We start from the raw sequence: 9,460 nt of genomic DNA, 5'->3' as shown, positions 1-9,460 counted from the left end.
CCTCTGGACTCAGCCACCCTGCCCCGATGAGGACCTCTTCCTCACTGGTGCTGAGCTGTACTAGGGAGGCACAGCACCACGTGGCCTCCTGGTTCTACTCCTTCAGTGTCTGAGGGAGCCTGACCTCCAGCTGCTAGCACCTGTGTCTCTTTGATGGGTGGCTTTCTCCAGCTCCTGGAGCCCACCCTGCCTGCAGGCGATGCAGCTGCAAGGCCAGGGATTAAAGTCTCCCTGAGGACATTCTTAACCAATGACTGTTGGCGGTTGGTACCCTTCTGCTCAGGTGTGGTCATTTGGAGGACTGCTGTGTACCATCCCCCACAGGTCCCCCAGGATGAAGCCCCTGGTGCCTACAGCCTACAGGGAACCATTTTGACTATACATCCTGTCTTTTTGCTCCCTCTCCTGGCTCACTTCCACCCTCCCCCATCAAGACCAGCCCCCTAAATAAATGACTTGCCCTTGAATCCTCATTTCAAGATCTGCTTGAGGGGAACCCAGACTAGGACATCATGAACAAGAAATGGTTTTTGTCCTTGATAAGGTCACATTGAGAGGAGGAAAGACAAACTGGCTGAGTAGCACCGGGAGTTTTTGGGAATTGTTGGCAGGTGTCGGGTCTCAGGGCAGAGGCAGGTGGTCTGCTGGTGGCCCTTTGGGGCGTCATGAGGGTGCCCTGAGGAAGCGCAGGAGCTCAGCTGAGACTCTCCGAGGGAGGCCAGTGGGGACAAGGGGACTCGGCAACCTGGCCTGAGGTCTTTTTTTCCGCTCAGGAGGCCTGAATGTGGTACCCGCAGGGGACTGAGTTGCTGTGTAAATTCCTCCTGCTTTTCACCTTCCTAGACAATTCTTCCTGAAAGAAGAATTTGGAAGGGGACCTGGAACCATATTAAATATGGCTCTTGTTAGGCTTGGACAGCTTTCGGATGCTTGGAGGGGAGTTGATAAGAGTCTCTGCTGACCCAATGGGATGAATATGCTTTCCTGGGTGCCCACCTCATGCCGACACTAAGGCAGGATCAACTGGCTGTTTTTGCAGGGGGCTGTGGTCCCCCCAGTTCCTTTCTCTCACCCCTCCGCATTGTTACCAGTCCTCCCAGGGTCCCCCAAACAAACATGTAGCCTGAATGAAAACACTGTGCCTGGCATCAAAATACCCTTCGATGCAAGTTCTCACCCCCTCACTCGAACACTTCACATATGGAAATTCTGGAACTCCCACTGAGGAGCCCAGTGGCCGTTTGGCTGGGCGACTGCACAGATGGTTCTTAGGGGACGAGGCACCCAGAGTTCTTCTTGTCTCACATTTCCTTGTGGCTGGAGGGAGAACAAAGCCCATTGTACTGCCACGTGGGGTCAATGAGTCTGCACCTTCTCAGCAACACCCAGGACTCAAAACGTAATTGACTTTCTCTTTCTGATAATAGGCTCTGTATAATAGGCTCACTACGAGCAAAGCTAGTGGAGGTGATGGAATTCCAGTTGAGCTATTTCAAATCCTGAAAGATGATGCTGTGAAAGTGCTGCACTCCATATGCCAGCAAATTTGGAAAACTCAGCAGTGGCCACAGGACTGGAAAAGGTCAGTTTTCATTCCAATCCCAAAGAAAGACAATGCCAAAGAACGCTCAAAGTACCGCACAATTGCAGTCATCTCACATGCTAGTAAAGTAATGCTCAAAATTCTCCAAGCCAGGCTTCAGCAATACGTGAATCGTGAACTTCCTGATGTTCAAGCTGGTTTTAGAAAAGGCAGAGGAACCAGAGATCAAATTCCAACATCCGCTGGATCATGGAAAAAGCAAGAGAGTTCCAGAAAAACATCTATTTCTGCTTTATTGACTATGCCAAAGCCTTTGACTGTGTGGATCACAATAAACTGTGGGAAATTCTGAAAGAGATGGGAATACCAGACCACCTGACCTGCCTCTTGAGAAATCTGTATGCAGGTCAGGAAGCAACAGTTAGAAATAGACATGGAACAACAGACTGGTTCCAAATAGGAAAAGGAGTACATCAAGGCTGTATATTGTCACCCTGCTTATTTAACTTCTATGCAGAGTACATCATGAGAAACGCTGGACTGGAAGAAACACAAGCTGGAATCAAGATTGCCGGGAGAAATATCAATTACCTCAGATATGCAGATGACACCACCTTTACAGCAGAAAATGAAGAGGAACTAAAAAGTCTCTTGATGAAAGTGAAAGTGGAGAGTGAAAAAGTTGGCTTAAAGCTCAACATTCAGAAAACGAAGATCATGGCATCCGGTCCCATCACTTCATGGGAAATAGATGGGGAAACAGTGGAAACAGTGTCAGACTTTATTTTTTTGGGCTCCAAAATCACTGCAGATGGTGACTGCAGCCATGAAATTAAAAGACTCTTACTCCTTGGAAGAAAAGTTATGACCAACCTAGATACCATATTGAAAAGCAGAGACATTACTTTGCCAACAAAGGTCCGTCTAGTCAAGGCTATGGTTTTTCCTGCGGTCATGTATGGATGTGAGAGTTGGACTGTGAAGAAGGCTGAGCACCGAAGAATTGAACTGTGGTGTTGGAGAAGACTCTTGAGAGTCCCTTGGACTGCAAGGACATCCAACCAGTCCATTCTGAAGGACATCAGCCCTGGGATTTCTTTGGAAGGAATGATGCTAAAGCTGAAACTCCAGTACTTTGGCCACCTCATGTGAAGAGCTGACTCATTGGGAAAGACTCTGATGCTGGGAGGGATTGGGGGCAGGAGGAGAAGGGACGACAGAGGATGAGATGGCTGGATGGCATCACTGACTCGATGGACGTGAGTCTGAGTGAACTCCAGGAATTTTTGATGGACAGGGAGGCCTGGCGTGCTGCGATTCATGGGGTCGCAAAGAGTTGGACACGACTGAGCGACTGAACTGAACTGAACTGAATAGGCTCTAGTTTCATCTACCTCATTGGACTGACTCACATTCTTTTTCTATAGCTGAGTAATATTCCATTGTATATATGTACCATAAATTCAGTGTGCATTCATCTGTCGATGGATGTCTAGGTTCCTCCCATATCCTAGCTATTGTAAAAAGTGCTGTAATGAGCATTGGGATACACGTGTCTCTTTCGATTATGGCTTTCTCAGGATATGTGCCCAATAGTGGAATTGTTGGGTCATATGGTATTTCTATTCCTAGTGTTTTAGGGAATCTTCACATTGTTCTCTGTAGCTGGTGGGAATTTGCTGTGTGACACAGGGAGCTCAATCCAGGGCTCTGTGACAACCTAGAAGGCTGAGATGGGGTGGGAGATGGGAGGGAGTTTCAAGAGGGAGGGGACATGTGTATACCTGTGGCTGATTCATGTTGATGTATGGCAGAAACCAGCACAGTATTGTAAAGCAATTATCCTCCAATAAAAAATTAAAAAAAAAATTGGCTACAAAGCTGCCTTCAGCTCTGCCTTTCGACAGAAGGATTGCATTCATGAAAGGGGTCCCCTTCTGAGACTCCAGCCCAGAGCTGAGATGGGAAGGGGGCTTAGCTTGTACCTTTGAAGACACTGGTCTTGATGTTCAATTCATATTTTACGCTCCCAAAGCCACAAAAATGCCTTGGACCTGGTCATTTTATTTTTTTATTAATATAAAATAAATAATTATAATATGGAGAAAATCTATGTACTCACACATTAATTTCAGTGTTATTCAGAAATGTGGGAAGCTGGAAGTCCTATAAATGTCTAATAGAAAGTGAAAGTTGCTCAGTCATGTCCTACTCTTTGTGATCCCATGGTGTGTATAGTCCATGGAATTCTCCAGACTAGAATACTGGAGTGGGTGGCCTTTTCCTTTTCCAGGGGATCTTCCCAACCCAGGGATCAAACCCAGGTCTCCCGCATTGCAGGTGGATTCTTTACCAGCTGAGCCACAGGGAAGCCCAAGAATACTGGAGTGGGTTAGCCTATTCCTTCTCCAGCGAATCTTCCCCACCCAGGAACTGAACTGGGGTCTCCTGCATTGCAGGCAGATTTTTTACCAACTGAGCTACTAGGAAAGTCCATAAATGTCTAATAGAGGAATGTTTACATAAGCTGTATAAAATTCCCTTGTTGAAATATTAGAAGCCATTAATACAGTGATCATGAACACTATAAGGTAGCAGAAAAGAATGGTAATATTAAGTGTAAAGTTAAAAAGCAGCGAACACAAAGAATTACAACTATGAAAACACATGCCTGTGAAACAACGCTCAACATCATTAGTGATAAGTTCAGTTCAGTTCAGTCGCTCAGTCGTGTCCAACTCTTTGCGATCCCATGAATCACAACACACCAGGCCTCCCTGTCCATCAAAAACTCCTGGAGTTCACTCAGACTCACGTCCATCGAGTCAGTGATGCCATCCAGCCATCTCATCCTCTGTCGTCCCTTCTCCTCCTGCCCCCAATCCCTCCCAGCATCAGAGTCTTTCCCAATGAGTCAGCTCTTCACATGAGGTGGCCAAAGTACTGGAGTTTCAGCTTTAGCATCATTCCTTCCAAAGAAATCCCAGGGCTGATGTCCTTCAGAATGGACTGGTTGGATGTCCTTGCAGTCCAAGGGACTCTCAAGAGTCTTCTCCAACACCACAGTTCAAAAGCATCAATTCTTCGGTGCTCAGCCTTCTTCACAGTCCAACTCTCACATCCATACATGACCGCAGGAAAAACCATAGCCTTGACTAGACGGACCTTTGTTGGCAAAGTAATGTCTCTGCTTTTCAATATGGTATCTAGGTTGGTCATAACTTTTCTTCCAAGGAGTAAGAGTCTTTTAATTTCATGGCTGCAGTCACCATCTGCAGTGATTTTGGAGCCCAAAAAAATAAAGTCTGACACTGTTTCCACTGTTTCCCCATCTATTTCCCATGAAGTGATGGGACCGGATGCCATGATCTTCGTTTTCTGAATGTTGAGCTTTAAGCCAACTTTTTCACTCTCCACTTTCACTTTCATCAAGAGACTTTTTAGTTCCTCTTCATTTTCTGCTGTAAAGGTGGTGTCATCTGCATATCTGAGGTAATTGATATTTCTCCCGGCAATCTTGATTCCAGCTTGTGTTTCTTCCAGTCCAGCGTTTCTCATGATGTACTCTGCATAGAAGTTAAATAAGCAGGGTGACAATATACAGCCTTGATGTACTCCTTTTCCTATTTGGAACCAGTCTGTTGTTCCATGTCTATTTCTAACTGTTGCTTCCTGACCTGCATACAGATTTCTCAAGAGGCAGGTCAGGTGGTCTGGTATTCCCATCTCTTTCAGAATTTCCCACAGTTTATTGTGATCCACACAGTCAAAGGCTTTGGCATAGTCAATAAAGCAGAAATAGATGTTTTTCTGGAACTCTCTTGCTTTTTCCATGATCCAGCGGATGTTGGAATTTGATCTCTGGTTCCTCTGCCTTTTCTAAAACCAGCTTGAACATCAGGCCACAGGAGTGGAAAAGGTCAGTTTTCATTTCGATCCCAAAGAAAGGCAATGCCAAAGAATGCTCAAAGTACCGCACAACTGCACTCATCTCACATGCTAGTAAAGTTGAAATATTAGAAGCCATTAATACAATGATCATGAACACTATAAGGTAGCAGAAAAGAATGATAATATTAAGTGTGAATTTAAAAAGCAGCAAACAGAAAGAATTACAACTATGAAAACACATGCCTGTGAAACAACGCTCAACATCATTAGTGATCAGGGAAATGCAAATTAAAACTACCACACACTCCAAGGGGGCTTCCCTTGTAGCTTAGTCAGTAAAGAATCCGCCTGCAATGTAGGAGACCCAGGTTTGATACCTGGGTCGGGAAGATCCCCTAGAGAAGGAAATGGCAACCCACTCCAGTATTCTTGTCTGGAGAATCCCAAGGACAGAGGAGCCTGGCGGGCTACAGTCCATGGTGTTGCAAGAGTTGGACACGACTTAGCAACTAAACCAGCATCATCATAAACTCCAAGAAAGAGCTAAAATCAAAAAGTAGCCATACTAAGTGCTGGTGAGGATGTGGGGCGCTTAGATTCCATCCATTGAAGATGCTGCACCAGTTAGAAAATTGTTGGGTAGTTTTCCACAAAGTGGTACATACAGACCTACTCTATGTCCCAGCAGTTCCACTCCCAGGTGTTTCCCCAAGGGAAAGGAAAGCATCACAAAGAGACTGGCACAAGAAGTTCATAGCTGCTAGATTCAAAATATCTCCAGACCAGAAACCAAAAACAACCCACATGTCAGGTGAATGAATAAACAAATTCTTATGTATTCTTTAAACAGAATGTTAACCAGCAATACAAAGGAATAAACTGCTGGTGCATACATGCTAACATGATAATCCTCAAGAACACCCTGAGTGACAGAAGCCAGAGACAGAAGAGCACACACTTGACTGCATTTATGTGGAGTTCTGGAACAGGCCAAACTAGTTCAAGGCTATGGATGTGAGTCAGTGATTACCTGAAGGAGGGAGGGAGCCCCGGGGGGAATGGGCTAAAGGGTAAAAGGACCTTTGGGGGGAAGGAAAGCTCTCCAGTCTTTAGCACAGCAGTGGTTACTCAGGTGCATACTTGACAAAGTCAAAACTTATCAACCTGCACACTTAAAATATGTGAATTTTAAAGTACATAAATTATACATCAATAAAGGTGAGCCTATGTGTGTATTTGTACTCGTAGTGTGTGTATATACAACACATATTACATATAATGTGCGTAGTCACTCAGTCGTGTCCGACTGTTTGCGACCCCATGGACTGTGGCCTGCCAGGGTCCTCTGTCCATGGGATTCTCCAGGTAAGAATATTGGAGTGGGTTGCCATGCCCTCCTCCAGGAGATCTTCCTAACTCAGGGATTGAACTCAGGTCCCCTGCATTGCAGGTGGATTCTTTATCATCTGATGCAGCAGGGAAGCCCATACCACACACACACACACACACACACACACACACGTTCATATATAGGTATTCTCTCTATATATGTATAAATACATAAATACACACACACACACACATACACACATTCATATATAGGTGTTCTCTCTATATGTATAAATACATAAACACACACACACAAATCACTTCCCTGGGCAAAAAATCAGAAGGAACTATACTAAAATGTGAAAAGTAGTTGTTTCATGAATGAGATTATGGATGATTTTTTTTTCCTCTTCTTCAGTTCAGTTCAGTTGCTCAGTCATGTCCGACTCTTTCCTCTTCTTAGGTTTGCCAAAATTTTGCCTGTATGGTTCATTTTTTACTTGATAGAATAATAAATGCTCATTTAAAAAAAATTGGCAGCTGCTGGAGACCAGCTCTCGTGAAGGTCTGCAACAGACCGAGATTTCATTGCATGTTCATGTGGTGAAGTCCTGTGATTTTTTTTTTTGCCTATATGTCCACCAATCAAAATCTTCAAACCAGGTACAAACCTCACAGCCCCTACCAAATCACCCATAATATCTTTGCTGGAACAAATACTGTCTCTTACCCACTACCTTTTTATATGTTTTTTCTCTTCAACTACATCCTGTGCTCATCAACAGCTAAAATAATATTTTTTATTCTTTGTATTTTCAATAGCATCAGCACAGAAAAAAAAAAAAAAGAAATTTGGAGAAAACAGACCTGAGCTGACAGGGTCACAGTGTACAGTGGCACAGGCCTGCATTGCGCAAGCTCCAAGCAGATACAAACGGCTCCCCCGGCTGCGTGGATAGCTCCTTTGGAGTTGTGCAACAGAGTCCTTGGTCAGAATTCTGTCCCACCACCTCCTAGTTTGTGACCGTGAGGAAGTTACCTCCTCAGCATCAGTTTCTTCATCTGTTTGGTAAGGAATATTAATAAGGAAAATGACTGAATGGAGATAGCATATGTTTAAAGCCCTCTGCAAACTGTAACACACTCTACAATGTTAGACGTGATGATTCCTCTAATAAACCTGGTCTCTGCCTGGTGCTCATCACTACCATTTCCTCATCAGCTCTCACTCAGTTCCCTGAAGTTGTCAAACATGTTGCTGCCTCAGGGCTTTTGCACAACCTCTGCCTGGAAAACTGGTGTGCCCGTTTCTTCCCTCCGCTGCTCCTTCAGGTGATTCTGATTTTAGTGACAGTGTCACTGGAAGCTTCCACTGAGAATCCTAAGACAAGCTCCCCCCACACACCCTCTGTCTTACTGTCTTGTGCTATTAGTACCTGAAATTATTTTGGTTGTTTAATGCCGATGGTCACCCCTGCCATCCCAAACTTCCTTTCATGGAGGGTCTGTGTCTGTTCTGTTCACAGCTATGTCTCCAGCCTCTGGAGCATAGGTGGTGCTCAAAAACCACATACTGAGAATGAACAAATACTTATTGATAACTAGGCGACACGTCGTGTTTATTCAGTCAGTCTGCCAACTGTTTTCCGAAAACCAAAGACTGTGAGGCAAACATGGCTTTTTCCTCCTCTGCTGAGAGTGGGAACCACCCCAGTGGCTGAAGGAATCTGCCTGAGACGTGCTGGCGGCCGCAGGTCTGAACATTTGCCGGGGAGGCTCCACGTCAGCTGTGGTGATGACCAGGGAATAAGGAGGGCATTGTGCTGCCTGCAGAGACGGATGGTTCCAGAACAGCTTGGGGAAGCACCTCTGTAGCCAGGTGCTTTGTTCCTCTCTCTTTTTTGTCTCCCGACTGTGAGCGAGGAAACCAGGCCAGCCAGCCTTACCTTTGTTCCTCCCGGCTCTCAACGTGGGCTCTCTTTAACGTCTTGGTGTTGGCGCGAGCCTTGCCAAAGCCACGGTGAAATTTTCTAACCCAGGCCAAAGATGGAGCTCATTAACTTTCGTGCCTGCAAGAAAACACTTCTTTAGGAATTGGCGGATTTTGCTTTCTGCTAGAGAGTGAGATGTCTCTGCAAGGGAGATGAATCTAGGTTTGTAGGTGGGTCATTCGAGGGAAAAACGCAGCGGACCCACAGAGCTCACAGGCTGGCCAGCGCCGGGCATTGTCCATACCAGAGGCTGCCCCCTGCAGTGGCCTGATGGCCTTGAGCAAGTGCCCACCCAGTGCATTTCCAGAAAGTCCTCTGCCCTCTCTTCCGTCCCCTTCTAAAATGTGCACAATTCCTGGAAGGCTCACACCTGAGGTCAGGTGAGCCGTCTCCCCTGCCTGGACCTAACACCACTGTGTAAATTGCCAGGATCTTTTTACATAGCAGAAAATAATGTAAAACTTTATTTTATTTATATATAGATGAAATGTATATTATAATGTTAAATATTTAATATGTATTGAAACAAACTATCTGTATTCATTAATAGAAAATAGGATAGCTTCCCTGGTGGCTCAGTGGTAAAAAATCTGCCTGCCAATGCAGGGGACAGGAAGATCCAGGAAGATCCCCCACATGCCATGGAGTAACTAAGCCCATGCATGCATCGTAACTACTTAAGCCCGAGTGCCCTAGAGCCTGGGCC

This window comes from Bos taurus, chromosome 13 (genome assembly GCF_002263795.3).
Source record: "Bos taurus isolate L1 Dominette 01449 registration number 42190680 breed Hereford chromosome 13, ARS-UCD2.0, whole genome shotgun sequence".
In the NCBI taxonomy this organism is placed as follows: domain Eukaryota; kingdom Metazoa; phylum Chordata; class Mammalia; order Artiodactyla; family Bovidae; genus Bos; species Bos taurus.
Note: the sequence above shows the minus strand (reverse complement) of the source record.